This window comes from Hordeum vulgare, chromosome 2H (genome assembly GCF_904849725.1).
Source record: "Hordeum vulgare subsp. vulgare chromosome 2H, MorexV3_pseudomolecules_assembly, whole genome shotgun sequence".
Lineage (NCBI taxonomy): Eukaryota > Viridiplantae > Streptophyta > Magnoliopsida > Poales > Poaceae > Hordeum > Hordeum vulgare.
Genome location: NC_058519.1, coordinates 355,292,470 through 355,307,978, shown reverse-complemented (window position 1 = coordinate 355,307,978; position 15,509 = coordinate 355,292,470).

Sequence of the window (15,509 nt, the reverse complement as noted above, 5' to 3'; positions counted from 1 at the left end):
TCTGTCAATTGCCCAGCTGTAATTTGTTTACCCGACATAGTTGTTTATCGTCTTTTGGGAGAGAGACATCACTAGTGAACATCATGTGACTAAGGTCCATATTTCCACCATTGTTTACACCTCCACCATTTACTATTTTTATTTACTTTTCCGTTGCAATCACTATCACTATTCCTGCTTGTGTTTTGATACTTTGCAAACTACAAGGTCGGAGAGATTGACAACCTCTTTGTACTTGTTGGGAGCAAAGTTATTTGTTGTGTGTGCAGGTCCACGTGTTCTGCTAGCGCCAGAGCAGCGGGCACCTACTTGTTGATCATCGGAGTCCTCCTGGTTCGATAAACCTTACAGTCCCCGTGTAAGGGAAATCTGCTGCTGACTACATCTCCACTTCCACTTGGGGTAACCAACGAGGGGCGAGAAGTATATCCATCAACTCGTCATCAAGCAAATTTCTGGCGCCGTTGTCGGCGACTCCAGTTTTCAAGATAGGGGAGTTGCACACTATCTTTTACCTTTGCTTTTTAGTCTTGTTAATTTGCTTTCTAGTTTTTGCTTTAGAGTCTTATACCAAAAACCACAAAAAAAAATAGTTACTTTGCTTTGTTTAGTCAGTATGTCTAAGTCCTTTGCCTTTGGTGTTGCACCCGAAGGAGAGATTCTTACCTTCAAACAAAGGGTTGGAGAAAGTTTGAAAGATGCTTGGTATAGAATTAAAGATTCTCAAGATAGAGCCACCAAGAAGCAATCCACCACTATTTTGCTTAGAATTTTTTATGTTGGTATTACTTCTTGGCATAGGTTTGTTCTAGACACATCAATAGGTGGTAATTTCTTGGAAGCTCCCGTTTGGGAGACTCTTAACGTTATGAAAAATCTTGTCGTAATCCCACCTATTGTTCACATAAAGGATGATATCACTTTAGCTCACATTATGAGTAAACTTGAGCAGATAGAGCTAGAGATGCCAAGCATGAGTAAAATAAATGAAGTAGATCATAGTATTCAGGGGAACTTAAATAGACTTGATAGCTCCATGAACAAAATTTACAAAACTTTGGAGACCCTTAAATCCCATGATATGGATCCTTCTAGGATTGATAAGATCGAGGATATTTTTGAAACTTTAGGAACTACTCTATCCTCCATCAAGACTAAAAAGTTAGAAACCCCCGCAAGGAAGGGACCTAAGTTCGTTCATGTACCCAAGGTTACTCAACCCAAAACGAGTAAATCTATTGCTAAGGGTGTTGAAACTGTGAAGACCTTGGAAGAGATACCTCTCTTAAATAGAATTAGAAATGAAATTCCAATTGGTCTTACTACCTTTGCTTTTGTTCCTAGAAGTGTTGCCACTAGGCCTCTCTTTGAGAGTCCTCTTAAGATTAGTTGTACTATTGAAGAGCTTTTTGATGATCTTTGTGATGGTTCAATTGATACAACTTGATCTTTTTGCATCATGCCTAGCTCAAAGGCATAAAAGAAAGCGCTTGTTGGGAGGCAATCCAATTTGTTTTTTACTTTCAGTTTTAGTGGTCTTGATGCTTGTTACTACTATATCAACATCATTGTATCTTTATTTTCAAGCTTTGTGCCAAGTTTTAGCCTCCGATTGCAAGAAAGTTCAAAAGTTGTGACATGCTGTCCAGAAATAGATTTTGTCTACTTGACGGAAAAATTCGCCAAAAATCACCAGATAATCTTTTTGATATGATTTTTGTTGAAATAATGCTCTATATAATTTTATTTCTGGCGTATGTTCTGAGTTTTTTTATTTTAGTTGCATAATTGCCCCAAAATATTATTTACTACGTGTTGTTCTGTTTTCCCAGATTCTGCCATGTTTTGCGTTTTCATCGTTTTGCAAATCTTAAGCTTGTTTTTTCTTTGCAAAAACCTTTTTTCAATCTTTAGAAATAGTATCTCTTCATGAAAATCTTTATTTATAGTAGATAATAGTTTTTATTATGGGCACTAACCACTCTAATCAGCTTATGATGAGTTTCGTATGAAGGGAGTTTTCAAGTATGCGATGGAAGATGATGAAAGAAGATCCAGGAGTGTCAAGCACTCAAGCTTGGGTATTCCCCCATGCATCCCAAGAAATATTCAAGGAGATTCAAGCTTCTAAGTTTGGGGATGCCCCCGTGCATCCCCTTCTCCATCAACAATCACCAGTTCGCCCTTCTCCATGCTATATTTTTATCACTTCATATGTTATGTGCTATGCTTGGAGCGTCCTGCTCTTTAGTTTTTAGTTTGTTTTAGTTTTTCTTGCTGTTCATAACAAGTTGGAACCTAGCCTTCTTTGTTTGGGAGAGAAACACGCTTCACTCCACCTTAGAACACAACATAGGTTTTCATGCTTATCTTTTTGTGTGTTCTTTATCTTTTCATAACTGCTGTCATGCTTAGCTCTTAGTTTTCATGCTTTATCTTTTTAAGAGCTTTTATTTAGGTTTCTTTTGGAACTCTCTTGAGTTATCATGCCTATCTTGTTTAGAGAGTTGGCTTGTTGCACTGAGTTGTGTGTCTTGCATGAGTAGGTAATTGAGGTTGCTATTTAAGTATAGTAGTAACTTGCAATAGTTTTGAGGTATTGATTTGAGTAATGTTTGGACTATTGGTGTCAAGAGCTTGAGCCTATTAGTGATAGGTGTCGTATTTTTGTAAATCCGTGTGTATTTAAAAAAACTAAAAAAATTAGTTTAGAACACTAGCTACTAGATGGATCACTAACGTCTCGAGGGGTTGGAATATATAGAGTACCCTCACGTTATCATGGGTCTAGGATGCACTAGGATAACCAAACCCCCAGACACTCCTCCTCGAGGTACTTGTCTATTTGTGAATCTCCTGACTAGATAGAGAGTTACCAATAATAAGTGCACGAGTTCTTCGGTCTAATGCGAGTATTCGATTGTTGGCACTTCCACCATCCATATTTTGCTAGCCTCTTCGGTACCGTGCATTGCCCTTTCTCATCTTGAGAGTTGGTGCAAACTTCGCCGGTGCATCCAAACCCTTGGCATGATACACTCTGTCATCATAAGCTTGTTTATATCTTTCCTCACTAGTTCCATTGGAGAGCTTACCTTAGCTCATATGCGCATCCGTTGCATGGCAACCCCTACTCCTCACATCATATATATCTTTTGGCTTTCTCTCGCCTCTAGTTGTCCTCATTGATGTGAGACTTTCACACCTTTTTGTCTTCCTTCCCCATCATTATTCTCTTTGCCATCCTAAGTGCCAACATATCTTGCTTGCACTCATCCATTGCACGAGTGCTCAAAGTCTAAAGGGAGAGGATCATTTTGACTTGTGCCTGACTAGTGGTTTGGGGATGAGTCAAAATAAGATTTTGAAGGAGACCAAGTGTGAAATTTAGTAGATTGAGTTCTCAATTAAAATATTTTTTATGCTCTAAACCCATTTCCCACTTCTTGCAAGCAAACACCATTTGGAGACATTTGAGTCACGGACAACGAGAGCTCTTGGACCTTTATGTTCTTACTTTGCTATTTTCAATACTAGATATATACCCTTGCTTGTTATTGTGTTGACTTGAATTGCACATCTTACTTGCTTTACTTTGAAGTTCTTATATGTGTGTTAGCATGTCACCACAAAAATTATTTGTGTTATCATTTACCTACTCGAGGACGAGCACGAACTAAGCTTGGGGATGTTGATACGTCCCAAACGTATCTATAATTTTTGTTTGTTCCATGATCTTTTGGGTGACATTGTTATATGTTTTGCTACACTTTCATATCTTTTACACATATTTGGACTAACCTACTAACTCAGTGCACCCAGTGCCAGTTTTTGTTTGCTGATGTCTTTTTTGCAAGGAATTTTACCCCAATTTACAGAGCCCAGAAAATCCCGAGAAAAATATATAAAAAACAGCGTGACGGAAGCTTCGAGAGGCATCAAGTGGGGCCAAAGGGGAGCCAGACATCGCCCAGGCGGCCTCCCTGCGTGGGTCACTGCCTGGCCGCGCCACCATGCTGCCTGGGTGGGGCCCACGCCCTCCGGTGCCCTCCTTCGACCTATATTTACCTCTCCGACGGGAAAACCCTACAACAGATCCAGAATCGCCAATTTCTCCATCGTTCCACCACCGCAGTGCTTTCGAGATCGGGAGCTTCAGAAGACCTCTTCCCGACACCTTACCAGAGGGAGGATGGAGCTTCGGGAGCTTCTCCACCACCATGGACGCTTCCCGGACGTGCCGTGAGTAGTCCTCCTTGGACCATGAGTCCATGACCAATAGCTATGTGATGTCTTCTCTCCAATCTTGTGCTTCAATGATTAGCCCTTGTGAGCTGCCCTACATGATCAAGGCATCTATGTAATTTTCCTGCTATTGCTATGCTTGGTTTGCTGGGATCCGATGTATTATGAGATTAAGTTCAGATTGTGATGAGTTATATATTTAGTTCTCCTTTTATATTATGTTCTTGAGTAATTCGTGCATGTTCTCCGTTGCTCTTTATTGCTTTGGCTGAGTAGTAGATTGTAACTCCAAGAGGGAGCGTTATGCATGATTGTGGGTTCATGCCCCCTGATGTCTAGCTTGAGTGACAGAAACATGAGACTAGGGGATGTGTTGTTGCCACCAGGGAGAAAACAACGGTGCTTGTGACCACGGTTGCAAGGATTGTTTACCTTACGCAAAGTTTGTTAATGCAGTTGTCTGTTGCTTTGAGTTTACACTTTGGGTGGGGCTCACAAATTAATACCATCGAGATGTTCTGGATAGATATCTCAAGGTGGATGATTAGTAAGTAGATGCTGATGGATAAACGGTCCACTTGTCTTGGCGCACTGCCCATTACTTTTGAGCCTCTAACTTTCTAGTAGCATGATTAGCATTGCGGTGCGTTTATAATTCTATCAATTGCCGAGCTTTAATTTGTCTACCAAACATAGTTGCTTATCATCTTTTGGGAGAGAGACATCACTAGTGAACATCATGTGACTCGGGTCCATATTTCCACCATTGTTTACACCTCCACCATTTACTTTTTTGTTGCAATCACTATCACTATTCCCGCTTGTGTTTTGATCCTTTGCAAACTACAAGGTCAAAGAGATTGACAACCTTTGTGTACTCGTTGGGAGAAAATTTATTTGTTATGTGTGCAGGTCCACGTCCCTTGCTAGCGCTAGAGCAGCGGACACCTACTTGTTTATCCTCGGAGTTCTCCTAGTTTGATAAACCTTACAGTCCTTGTATAAGGGAAATCTGTTGCTGACTACATCTCCACCTTCCACTTGAGGTAACCAACGAGAGGCGAGAAGTATATCCATCAACTCATCATCAGGGTGCTGCACATCTGTGATGTTAAGGGGCCAAAGAAGAACGGAAGCGTGTAGACAAGGCTCGAAGTGATGGAGCAACAAGTCTTCAAGTGCCAAGGGATGGTGGAACGAGGACTTAATGCCAATCACCTGATGATCACGGAGTTTACCCATAAGCACAAGCTAGACGCCAAGGACCTCTTGGATCACATCTTCAAGATTTACAAGAAAATTGAGCACCTCCAAGCCCAGATCTATGACCTGCCAAACTAAAATTGTGAGTATGAATAGAAATTTAAGAAAATGAGTTTGGCTGCAGGCTTGAGGATCCCGTAGACTAGTTCATCTTTTCACGATTGTGCGCCCCATGCCTTGGAAGACAGAGGACAAACCTTCAACCTCACTAACAACTCAAACATCACCACTTCCGAAGGAAGACAACTGAACACATGGGTATGGGCACTCCCCTTGGCTTGTGCCAAGCTTGGGGGAGGTGCCCCCGTATCGTATCACCATCACACCTTTTTACTTTTTTTCGTTTTACTTTTTTCTCTTCGTTCGATCCTTTTAGTTATATCTTGATCTAGTAGAATAAAGTTTTAGTGTGATCTAGTTTTGAGTTTTTCTTTTTGTTTCCCCTATGTAAGCAAGTCCAAGAGTTATATAATAAAGAGTAGTTCCGAGTTGAGGGATTTGCTTGCTTGCTATGATCATGAGAAAAATAAATAGAAAGAAGTATAGAATAAAAGCAATAGAGCATTCATAATGATCTTATGGGGAATGATGACTTCACATATAAAAATTATGTTGATTGAAATTTGTTGTGAGTTGACAAACAAAGCTATTGGTCATTGTTGCAATTAAAAGGAAGTAATAAAGAAAGAGAGTTTCACATATAAATATATTATCTTAGACATCTTTTATGATTGTGAGCACTCATTAAAATATTATATGCTAAAAGGTTGATATTGGACTAGGAAGACAACATAATGAGTTACGTTTGCTTATTTTTGAATAGAAGTTACATTGTTGTAGATCCTTCAACATGTGTCACTTGCTTCCACCTCATATTAGCCAAAAGAAACTCCTGCATCAAGTAGAGATACTACTTGTGCATCCAAAAACCTTTAACCCTGTTTCGCCTTGAGAGTTCACCATACCTACCTATGCATTGAGTAAGATCCTTCAAGTAAGTTGTCATCGGTGCAAGCAATAAAAATTGCTCCTTAAATATGTGTGGTTTATTAGTGCGAGGAAAATAAAGTTTATACGAACTTGTGATATAGAAGAAATAAAAGCGAAGGACTGCATAATAAATTTCTTTATCACAAGGGGCAATATAAAGTGACGTTCTTCTGCATTAAGAAATTGTGCATCCAACTATAAAAGCGCATGGCAACCTCTGCTTCCCTCTATGAAGGGCCTATTTGTTACTTTTACTTTCTAGTACTTACCTTTATGCAAGAGTCGTGGTGATTTTCACCATTTCCTTTATTTTTCTTTTATCTTTTGGCAAGCGTCATGTGTTGGGGAATGATCTAGACAAATAAATCCACCCGGATGTGGGTGATCATGAGTTCACATTACCTTTGAGGTAAATAGTTGGGAGGCAAAACTATAATCCCCTATCTTCCTGTGTGTCCGATTGAAGCTATGACCTCATAGGTACCGCGTGGGTGTTAGCAATTATGTAAGACTATAAGATGATTGAATATGTGGATTTGCTTTACAAGCTCTTATATTGACTCTTTCCTACGTTGCGATAAATTGGAATTGCCTCAACAACTGAAATCATAGTTGTTAGTTCTCAATAGAGTTCTTGATGCATATTTTGCCTTGTGAATGAATTGTTACTCTAGTATAAGATATTCTATGTCAATATGTGTTGCTGTTCTAAAGATAATCATGATGCCTTCATGTCCGTATTTTATTTTATCGACACCTCTATCTCTAAACATGTGGGCATATTTATTGATCTCGGCTTTCGCTTGAGGACAAGGGAGGTTTAAGCTCGGGGGAGTTGATATGCCCATTTTGCATCCTGCTTTTATATCAATATTTATTGCATTATGGGCTGTTATTATAAAATATGGTACAATACTTATGCCTTTTCTCTCTTATTTTACAAGATTTACATGAAGAGGGAGAATGCCGATAGCTGGAATTATCGACTGGAAAAGGAGCAAATCTAAGAGACCTATTCTGCAGAGCTCCCAAAGTCCTTAAAAGTTACGGAGAATTGTTTATGGAAAAGAGTACCGGAGGGGACCCACCAGGTGGCCACAAGCCACGGGGCGCAGCCTACCCCCTGGCCACGCCCTGTAGGCTTGTGTGTCCCCTGGCAGGCCTCTGGTGCCCATCTTCTGTTATATGAAGGGTTTTGACCTGGAAAAAAATCATATCAGACCTTTCGGGATGCGACGCTGCCGTCTCGAGGCGGGACTTCGACAAAACCAATCTAGAGCTTTGCCGGAGCAATTCCGCTAGGGAAACTTCCCTCCCGGAGGGGAAATCGAAGCCATCGTCATCACCAACGATCCTCTCATCGAGAGGGGGGGTCAATCTCCATCAACATCTTCATCAGCACCATCTCCTCTCCAAACCCTAGTTCATCTCTTGTATCCGATCTTTGTCTCAAAACCTCAGATTGGTACCCGTGGGTTGATAGTGTTGATTACTCCTTGTAGTTGATGCTAGTTCGTTTATTTGGTGGAAGATTATATGTTTAGATCCTTAATGATTATTAATACTCCTCTGATCATGAATATGAATATGCTTTGTGAGTAGTTACGTTTGTTCCTGAGGACATGTGATAAGTCTTGTTATAAGTAATCATTTGAATTTGGTATTCTTTCAATATTTTGATAAGTTATATGTTGTCTCTCCTCTAGTGGTGTCATGTGCACGTCGACTACATGACACTTCACCATTATTTGCGCCTAGAGGAAGGCATTGGGAAGTAATAAGTAGATGTTGGGTTGCTAGAGTGACAGAAGCTTAAACCCTAGTTTATGCGTTGCTTCGTAAGGGGCTGATTTGGATCCATATGTTTAATGTTATGGTTAGATTTATCTTAATTCCTTGCGGATGCTAGTGAGAGAGGTTAATCATAAGTGGGAGGTTTGTCCATGTAAGGGCAGCACCCAAGCACCGGTCCACCCACATATCAAATTATCAAAGTAATGAACACGAATCATATGAGCATGATGAAAACTAGCTTGGCATAAATTCCCATGTGTCCTGGGGAGCGCTTTTCTTTATATAAGAGTTTGTTCATGATTGTCCTTTGCTACAAAAAGTATTGGGCCACCTTGCTGCACCTTAGTTACAATTTTTTACACGTTACAAATTACCTTATCACAAAACTATTTGTCACCGATAATTTCAGTGCTTGCAGAGAAAGCCTTACTTAAAACCACTTGTCATTTCCTTGTGCTCCTTGTTGGGTTCGACAGCCATACTTATCAAAAGGACCACGATAGATCCCTTACACTTGTGGGTCATCACTCTACATCAACGATTTAGGATGGGGTCCCGAGGCTGGCTCAATCGAGTACGGGTGCCGGGTCCTGATACGTACATTTTGCATCATGCTTTAATGTTGATATTTATTGCTTTTTGGGCTGTTATATTACTTGTGGTACCATATTTATGCCTTTTCTCTCTTATTTTGCAAGGATTATTTGAAGAGGGAGAATTCAGGCAGCTGAAAATTTACGTGGATTTTTTCCGGAATATATTAAAAATACTGGGTGAAAGAACTACCGGAGGGGGGCCACCAGGGCCCCACAAGCCCCGACTCCGCCACCACCCCCTGGTGGCGGTGGGCAAGCTTGTGGGCTGCCTGAAGGCCCACTAGCCCCCCTATTTTGCTATATGAAGCGTCCTGGTGTGGAAAAAAATCAAGAAGGGAGCTTTTTCGTGGTTTCGCCACCGCCACGAGGCGGAACTTGAGCAGATCCAATCTTGAGCTCCGGCAGGACGATCCTGCCGGGGAAACTTCCCTCCCGGAGGGGGAATCATCGCCATCGTCATCACCAGCACTCCTCTCGTCGGAGGGGAGGCATCTTCATCAACATCTTCATCAACACCATCTCCTCTCCAATCCCTAGTTCATGTCTTGTAACCAATCTTCGTCTCGCAACTCCGATTGGTACTTGTAAGGTTGCTAGTAGTGTTGATTACTCTTTGTAGTTGATGCTAGCTGGATTACTTGGTGGAAGAGTTTATGTTAAGATCCTTGATGCTATTCATTACACCTCTGGTCATGATTATGATTATGTCTTGTGAGTAGTTACTTTTGTTCATGAGGACATGGCATAAGTCATGCTGGTAATAGTCATGTGAATTTGATATTCGTTCGGTATTTTGATATGTTGTATGTTGTTTTTCCTCTAGTGGTGTTATGTGAACGTCGACTACATAACACTTCACCATATTTGGGCCTAGAGGAAGGCATTGGGAAGTAGTAAGTAGATGATGGGTTGCTGGAGTGACAGAAGCTTAAACCCCAGTCTATGCGTTGCTTCGTGAGGGGCTGATTTGGATCCACTAGTTTAATGCTATGGTTAGACTTTGTCTTAATTCTTATTTTGTAGTTGGGGATACTTGCGAGAGAGGTTAATCATAAGTGGGATGCTTGTCCAAGTAAGGGCAGTACCCAAGCGCCGGTCCACCCACATACCAAACTATCAAAGTAACGAACGCGAATCATATGAACATTATTAAACTAGCATCACAGAAATTCTCGTGTGTCCTCGGGAGCGTTTTTCCTCCTATAAGACTCTGTTCAGGCTTGTCCCTTGCTACAAAAGGGATTGGGCCACTTGCTACACCATTGCTACTACTTGTTACTTGTTACTCTTTGCTTGCTACGTTTCACCTGCTACACAATCACCTGTTACCGCTACTTTCAGTGCTTGCAGTTATTACCTTGCTGAAATCCGTTTATCAGAGCCTTCTACTCCTCGTTGGATTCGACAATCTTACTTATCGAAAGGGCTGCGATTGATCCCCTATACTTGTGGGTCATCAAGACTCTTTTCTGGCGCCGTTGCCGGGGAGTGAAGCGCCTTTGGCAAGTGGAAATTGGTAAGGAAACATCTTTATACTGTGCTGAAATTTATTGTCACTTGTCACTATGGAAACTCTTCCTTTGAGGAGTTTGTTAGGGGTATCTTCACCACGAACGGAAGCACGAGGAGTTGCTCCTCAACCTGAGGTACCTACTGAAAATATATTTTATGAAATTCCTTTGGGTATGCTTGAGAAACTGCTGGCTAATCCTTTTACAGGAGATGGATCTTCACATCCAGACTTTCATCTAATATATGTAGATGAAGTTTGTGGTTTATTTAAGCTTGCAGGTTTGCCCGAGGATGAGGTAAAGAAGAAAGTCTTTCCTTTATCTTTGAAGGATAAGGCGTTGACATGGTATAGGCTATGTGATGATGCTGGATCATGGGGCTACAATCAGTGGAAGTTGGAATTTCATCAAAAGTTCTATCCTATGCATTTAGTACATCGTGATCGGAACTTTATTTATAACTTTTGGCCTCGTGACAGGGAAAGCATAGCTCAAGCTTGGGGGAGGCTTAAATCAATGCTATATTCATGCCCCAATCATGAGCTCTTGAGAGAAATCATCACTCAAAACTTTTATGCTCGACTTTCTCATGAAGATCGTACCATGCTTGACACTTCTTGTGCCGGTTCTTTTATGAAGAAGCATATTGATCACAAGTGGAATTTATTGGAGAGAATCAAACACAACTCTGAAGATTGGGAGCTGGAGGAAGGTAAGGACTCAGGTATGAATTTCCAGTTTGATTGCGTTAAATCTTTTGTTGAGACAAACACTTCTAGAGATTTTAGCGCTAAGTATGGACTTGACTCTGAGATAGTAGCTTCTCTATGTGAATCTTTTGCTGCTCATGTTGATCTTCCCAAAGAGAAGTGGTTTAAATATCATCCTCCTGTAGAAAGCAACATAGCCAAAACCAATCTAGTTGAGGAGAAAATCATAGCTTTTAGTGATCCTGTTGTTCCTTGAGCTTACACTAAGAAACCACCATACCCTGCTAGGATAAAGGATTATTCTAAAGCTCCAACTGTGATACGTAGGGGTTACATTAGACCACTTGCACCCCCTGAGGAGATTAGAGTTTAACCTAGTGTTGCTATTATCAAAGATCTCTTAGCCGAAGACATAGATGGGCATGTTATCAAATTCTGTGAGGACTCCACTAGAATTGCTAAACCTCACGCGAAAGACAAACACGGACCTGTAGTTGGCCTGCCCGTTGTTTCTGTTAAGATAGGAGGTCGCTGTTACCATGGTTTATGTGATATGGGAGCTAGTGTTAGTGCAATACCCCGTTCTCTATATGATGAAATCAAAGATGAGATTGCACCTGCTGAGTTAGAACCCATTGATGTCACTATTACGCTAGCTAATAGAGACACTATCTGCCCTCTGGGAATTGTGAGAGACGTAGAAGTCCTGTGTGGTAAGACGAAGTATCCTACTGATTTCCTCGTCCTTGGTACTGCACAAGATAGCTTTTGTCCCATCATATTTGGTAGACCCTTTCTCAACACTGTCAATGCTCACATTGATTGCATTAAGTAGACTGTCATAGTAAATTTCGAGGGTGTGTCTCATGAATTTAACTTCTCCAAGTTTGGAAGACAACCCCATGAAAGAGAGTCGTCTGGTAGAGATGAAATAATTGCTCTTGCCTCTATTGCCGTACCTCCTACGGATCCTTTAGAGCAATATATGCTTGAGCATGAAAATGATATGCATATGGAGGAGAGAGATGAGATAGATAAAATTGTCTTAGAACAATGTCCTATTCTCAAGAATAATCTGCCTGTTGAACTGCTTGGGTATCCTCCCCCACCAAAGGGTGATCCTGTGTTCGAGCTTAAACAATTGCCTGATACTCTTATGTATGCCTATCTTGATGAGAAGGAGATATATCCTATCATTATTAGTGCTCTCCTCTCAGAGCGCGAAGAGAAGAAGTTACTAAAAACTCCGAGGAAGCACCGCGCTGCTATTGGATAAACTCTTGATGATCTTAAGGGTATTAGTCCTACTCTATGTCAGCACAAGATTAAAACCGATCCTGACTTTAAACCAGTTGCTGATCATCAAAGGAGATTAAATCCTAAGATGAAAGAGGTCGTTAGAAAAGAAATATTAAAGCTTCTGGAAGCAGGAATCATTTATGCTGTTGCTCATAGTGATTGGGTAAGTCCAGTACATTGCGTACCTAAGAAGGGAGGTATCACCGTCGTTCCTAATGATAAGGATGAACAAATCCCACAAAGGATTATTACCGGCTATAAAATGGTGACAGACTTCCGGAAACTGAAGAAGGCAACGAGGAAAGATCATTATCCTTTGCCGTTCATCGACCAAATGCTAGAAAGGCTATCAAAACACACCTACTTCTACTTTCTAGACGGTTATTCAGGTTTCTCGCAAATACCTGTTGCACAATCAGATCAAGAGAAAACCACTTTCACCTGCCCTTTCGGTACATTTGCCTATAGACGTATGCCTTTTGGCTTATGTAATGCTCCTGCCACCTTCCAAAGATGTATGATGGCTATATTCTCTGACTTTTGTGAAAAGACCGTCGAGGTTTTCATGGATGACTTCTCCATTTACGGGTCTTCCTTTGATGATTGCTTCAACAACCTTGATCGAGTCTTACAGAGATGTGAAGAAACCAACCTCGTCTTGAATTGGGAGAAGTGCCACTTTATGGTTAATGAAGGTAACGCCTTAGGACACAAAATTTCTGAGAGAGGCATTGAAGTTGATAAGGCTAAGGTTGATGCAATTGAGAAAATGCCTTGCCCCACAGATATCAGAGGTATACAAAGTTTCCTAGGTCATGCTGGTTTCTATAGAAGGTTCATTAAAGACTTCTCTAAGATTTCTAGGCCTCTTACCAACCTCTTGCAGAAGGATGTTCCTTTTGTTTTTGATGAGGATTGTGAGGAAGCCTTTGAAATACTTAAGAAGGCTTTGATAACTACACCTATTGTTCAACCACCTAACTGGAACTTGCCCTTTGAAATCATGTGCGACGCTAGTGATTATGCTGTTGGTGCTGTTCTAGGACAAAGAGCTGACAAGAAGTTGAATGCCATTCACTACGCTAGTAAAACTCTAGACAGTGCTCAAAGAAACTATGCCACTACGGAGAAGGAATTTTTAGCAGTCGTGTTTGCATGTGAAAAGTTCAGATCTTACATAGTTGACTCCAAAGTCACTATTCACTTTGATCATGCTGCTATTAAGTACCACATGGAGAAGAAGGACACTAAGCCTAGGCTGATCAGATGGGTTCTCCTGCTACAGGAATTTGATTTACACGTAATTGATCGAAAGGGTGCTGATAACCCTGTAGCAGATAACTTGTCTAGGCTAGAGAATGTCCTTGATGACCCAGTACCTATTGATGACATCTTTCCTGATGAGAAATTAAATGTCATCCGCACTTCACATAGTGCATCGTGGTATGCCGATTATGCAAACTATATCGTAGCCAAATACATACCACCCAGTTTCACCTATCAACAAAAGAAGAAATTCTTCTTTGATTTGAGACACTACTTTTGGGATGATCCTCACCTTTATAAGGAAGGAGTAGATGGTGTTATGAGACGTTGTGTGCCTGAACATGAACAGGGACAAATCCTGCAGAAGTGTCATTCCGAAGCCTACGGAGGACACCATGCTGGAGATAGAACTGCCCATAAGGTATTGCAATCAGGTTTCTATTGGCCCACTCTCTTCAAGGATGCCCGTAAGTTTGTCTTGTCTTGTGATGAATGCCAAAGAATAGGGAACATCAGTAAGCGTCAAGAGATGCCTATGAACTATTCACTTGTCATTGAACCATTTGATGTCTGGGGCTTTGATTATATGGGACCCTTCCCGAGTTCCAATGGGTACACTCACATCTTAGTTGATGTGGATTACGTTACTAAGTGGGTAGAAGCTATCCCCACTAAAAATGTTGATCACCACACCTCTATTAAGATGCTTAAAGAAGTCATATTCCCAATATTTGGAGTCCCTAGATACTTGATGACTGATGGCGGTTCACACTTCATTCATGGTGTTTTCCGCAAGATGCTAGCTAAGTATGATGTCAACCATAGAGTTGCATCTCCTTATCATCCTCAGTCTAGTGGTCAAGTTGAGTTGAGTAATAGCGAGATCAAGTTGATCCTACAAAAGACCGTCAATAGATCTCGAAAGAACTGGTCTAGCAAACTTGATGATGCACTATGGGCTTATAGGATTGCTTATAAGAATCCCATGGGCATGTCACCGTATAAAATGGTTTACGGTAAGGCCTGTCATTTACCTCTTGAGCTGGAACACAAAGCTTATTGGGCAATCAAAGAGCTCAACTTTGATTTCAAACTTGCCGGTGAGAAGCGGTTGTTTGATATCAGCTCGTTAGATGAATGGAGAACCCAGGCATATTAGAATTCCAAGTTGTTCAAGGAAAAGGTTAAGAGATGGCACGACAAACAAATACAGAAACGAGAGTTCAATGTAGGTGATTATGTCTTGCTATACAATTCTCGTTTGAGATTCTTTGCAGGCAAGCTTCTCTCTAAATGGGAAGGTCCCTATGTTGTCGAGGAAGTATATTGTTCCGGTGCCATCAAAATCAATAACACGGAAGGAAATTTTCCTAGAGTGGTAAATGGGCAAAGAATCAAGCATTACATCTCTGGTACTCCCGTAAATGTTGAGACCAATATCATCAATGTCATAACTCCACAGGAGTACATAAGGGATGTTTATTAGCCTGTTTCAGACCTTGAAAACGAAGATGTATCTATTTCGGCAAGAAATTGGACTCCGATACTTTTCCAATAGGAAATTTCCTCAGTTTTGGAATTTTTGGAAAATTAGTAAAATAAAAAGCAGTCCGGAGAGCAAACGAGGCAGCCACAAGGGCCCACTCCGCCACCACCCCCTGGTGGCGGTGGGCAAGTTTGTGGGCACCTCGTGTGCCTCCCGGACTCCGTTTTCTTGCGGAGGACTCCTTCTGGCCCAGAAAAAATCAATATATAGTCGCCCGAAGGTTTTGATCTCCGTATCGCGCTATTTTCTTCTGTTTTCGTTTCGAGCTTGTTCTGACGCGGATCTAGGT